This window comes from Sinocyclocheilus rhinocerous, unplaced genomic scaffold, assembly GCF_001515625.1.
Source record: "Sinocyclocheilus rhinocerous isolate Xijiao unplaced genomic scaffold, SAMN03320098_v1.1 scaffold1774, whole genome shotgun sequence".
NCBI lineage: Eukaryota > Metazoa > Chordata > Actinopteri > Cypriniformes > Cyprinidae > Sinocyclocheilus > Sinocyclocheilus rhinocerous.
Window position 1 is genome coordinate 228797 of NW_015638963.1, and position 3444 is coordinate 232240.

Below are 3444 nucleotides of genomic sequence, written 5' to 3' on the forward strand. Positions count from 1 at the left end.
TTGGGCCCAATTTGGACATTTTCACTTAGGGGTGTACTCACTTTTGTGGCCAGCGGTTTAGACATTAATGGCTGTGTGTTGAGTTATTTTGAGGGGACAGCAAATTTACACTGTTATACAAGCTGTACACTCACTACTTTACATTGTAGCAAAGTGTCATTTCTTCAGTGCTGTCACATGAAAATATATAATAAAATATTTACAAAAATGTGAGGGGTGTACTCACTTCTGTGAGATACTGTAAGTGTTTACTCTATAAGTGTATTGTAAGCATGTAATTTATGTTGCTGCATGTATTTAAGTCGTCCATGAGAAAGACTTTTTTACATCCATGATTTTTGACTTTGAAGAGAACTGGATAAGTTAAATTTGGTACAACAGCTGAAAGAGTTTTTGCAGCTGTTTCACAGACAGGGCTTAGATTATTGCATACTAGTTAAACTAAGACATTTAAGTGCCTTTCATGAGCGTGGCTTAGTTAGTCGGAGACTACAGAGTCCTGGAGTAAGTTAAGTATGCTTAAATGAGAACAGCTGGTATAAGCCTGATTAGGTTGAGTATAAGCACATACTGTTGGTCTGATGGTGCTCATAAAAAAATCAGTATACACCTTATTGATGATGCACACAAATCAACAGTTTCACGATGAAGGATACCAGATGGCAAAAAACCCTCAATGTGAGCAGAACTTGGAGAGAACTGGGTAAAGGCCTTCCTCTCAGAGACAGACAGGAAAGTCTAGGCTCAAGCAAAGATATTATCTCCAATGCATTTTCTTTGTACATCCAAAAGCGGTCTTGAAAAGCTATGTCAAAGTAATTTAATGGATTACTCTTATCCAAAAGTACTGTGGCTGGCCTCTGTTGTGCATGTTGGTCTTCATTTAGATATTCCAACTAGTCCATGCTCCCTCACAAACAGTACTAAGCAGGAGTTAAATAATGAATTTAAGTTTCAATTTAGTCCTAGACTAGCTCTAATTCTCCCTCTTGCAATCAGCTTTGTTTAATCCAGAACAGGCTAAATCTATGACTATTTTAATGTCTGTGCAAGTCGCTTTGAGTTAAGACAGCTCAAATGGGCAGTTTAGTCTGGGACTAGCCTTAAGCCCTGTCTGTGAAATCGGGCCATATGATTTTAAAGGGGTCATATGATGTTGCTAAAAAGAACATTATTTGGTGTATTTGGTGTAATGAAATGTGTTTATGCAGTTTAAGGTAACAAAAACATTTAAATCCATTATAAACGAGGCATTTGTTGCATCCAGTGGGGACATAATTACGGATTATAATGACTTATACTGTCTTTTTACGCGTTGCATCGCGCCACGTAAACATAAAACCATGTCTGCATTTGTGATCGGAGAAATGACAAATAACAAGCCCTACTCTACACTGCTCAAAACTCGCGTTTGAATCGTCAGTGGCAAATTCTTTAAATATAAAAAACGTACTTACAGTCTGTGAGTCAGAACAGCCGGCATTGTAGTCTACTCTACCAGGATCAGGAAACAGTCCTCCATAAAATGCGCTGCACACATCTGAATATTTGGGTTGAACTGTTCTGGAACAGTGTTGTAAATACTTCTTTTGAATCTTTTGGATGGCCAAACAAAGAAGTTTCGCTTTCACAGCATCACACACGGCCGACTAGAGTGAGCGGAGGGCAGCTTGAGTGAGCGGCTGCGGGCGGGCTTGCGGCAACCACATGTGACGACCCCGGGATATGACCCCTTTAAAGAATTCTGTGTAACTTCTTGAAAAGCCTGTTTGAATATGTGATGAATCAAGGTCAATGTTTTGTGTGAAGTGGTGGTTTCGGTTTTGAACAATTTGAAAAGCCAGTGAAAGCCCTATTGAAATGTCTGTGCAATAGGGAACATAAGCACTAGCTTTTTTGTGCAAGGCTGTGTGTATTCTGAGGTCTAATAATTATAGATATGTGGGGCCTCATTTATAAAATGTTGCGTATAAACCGTCCTAAATTTGTTCTAAGATCATTTCTCAAAAGTTACTACTTCTAGAAACAATTAATAATAATAATAATAATAATAATAATAATAACAGTAATTATAAAACAATTAGGTTTCCAAAAGTAAAAATAAACTATGAATTCAAATAAAATTCAGTCATCTTATTAAAAGTGAGCTATCCTACTTTTAAAATCATTTGCTATGACAACTAATAAAAAATTTCGTATCACAAATAGTATTGAAAGAAAAATTGTACGTTTCATATCATAATAAAATAAATTATTACACGTTTATGGTCTTGGTCTCCGGTCTGAAAAAACCTGCACGTGATTTAGCTGGTGATGCTGTTTGTGGAGTTGTTTAATTATATTCTACTGAAATCTTGAGAGATTTAATGTTTTATTTCAGTTGATTTTATCTAAGGCTGTGGCTGAAGTCAGTTGTAGTTCTTGTTTCTCTTTTCTTCAGTGATTCTGAATGTTAACAGTAGCTGTTCATTACTAATGATCAATCAGCACTTAATTAATCACTTAATTATCTCATTAACTTTAACACTGCTTCAGTGTTACTTTAACACTCTTTTAGAGTGGGACCATATATGCTCCGAGCAGTATTCATTTAACACTCAGGATTTTACTGTGCATCAGTTATATTTGTATAAAATACACTATATATTTTTGTGTCAGTACATTAATGAGCAGCATTGGTAAACTGTGTAAATATAAAGAAATGCCAAATCACATGCAGGTTTTTTCGGACCGGAGACCAAGACCATAATCGTGTAATTTATTTTATTATGATATGAAACGTCCAATTTCTTTCAATGTTTTTTAAAGTACTGCAAGAATTTCGTGATACTAAACTTTTTATTAGTTGTCATAGCAAGTGATTTTAAAAGTAGGATGTTGTTTCTAGAAGTAGTAATTTTGAGAAGTCAATAGAAGAAAATATGTAACCACACACATTGTTTGTCTACAGAATAATTACATATTATTAAATAAAAAGCGTCCCCGCACGAACCTCTACACTACCGCCAGCAGGACCTCAATTTCACTCAGTAAAGGTTTTTTTTTTTTTTTTCTTTCTTTGTGCTCGTCATTCTGAAGCATATGAAGCATAGTATTGGCGTGTGATCTTTTATATGCTAATGATATTAATTAGGGGGCGTTTACAAGGCGGACAAGGCGGAGTCACATCTGGAAGAAAGGCGTACGCACGTGTTTTTGTGCGCACGTTCGTTTTCTCTGAATCGCACTTAGGCACTTTTGAGAAATGATCTTAGAACAAATTTAGGATGGTTTTTACGCAACTTACGCAACATGAGTATATTAAATAATAATATAATAGAATATATTAAAGTACTTTTCCACGTCAAAGACCTCAAAGACCGACGTTGCCGGGGATTTTAGCGTACGCATACTCCATACTCCAAGATCAAATCTGTGCGTACGCACATTTTATAAATGAGGCCC